This window comes from Geotrypetes seraphini, chromosome 12 (assembly GCF_902459505.1).
Source record: "Geotrypetes seraphini chromosome 12, aGeoSer1.1, whole genome shotgun sequence".
NCBI lineage: Eukaryota > Metazoa > Chordata > Amphibia > Gymnophiona > Dermophiidae > Geotrypetes > Geotrypetes seraphini.
This window is the reverse complement of record NC_047095.1, coordinates 56,711,664-56,712,217: the sequence shown is the minus strand read 5'-3', so window position 1 is coordinate 56,712,217 and position 554 is coordinate 56,711,664.

Sequence of the window (554 nt, the reverse complement as noted above, 5' to 3'; positions counted from 1 at the left end):
GAGCCAGAGTAATTTTTCTTCTGATGGAAGGTGTGTAGAATGGTGGATGGATGTGGGAATCTTCACTAAGGCCCAGTAAGGCAACTGCCTTTAGTTCAAAACAGTTTTTATTTGTGATTAACAAACTTACACCAGCCAAAATCCAAGAGAGACCAAAAGAACACTTGTATAATCCCCAACAGCTTGGGATATGAAACAAATACATGGTATCAATTAATCACCCTTTCTGTTACATAGAAACATAGAACATGACGGCAGAAAAGGGCCACGGCCCATCTAGTCTGCCCACACTAATGGCCCACCCCCTAATTACCTCCATGAAGAGATCCCACTGCCAATCCCATCTTTTCTTAAAATCTGGCACGCTGCTGGCCTCAATTACCTGTTGTGGAAGATTATTCCAGCGATCAACCACCCTTTCGATGAAGAAATATTTCCTGGTGTCGCCATGAAATTTCCCACCCCATAGAAACATAGAAATAGACGGCAGTTAAGGGGCCCATCTAGTCTGCCCACCCCAATGATCCTCCCCTACCTGTCACTGTGAATAGATC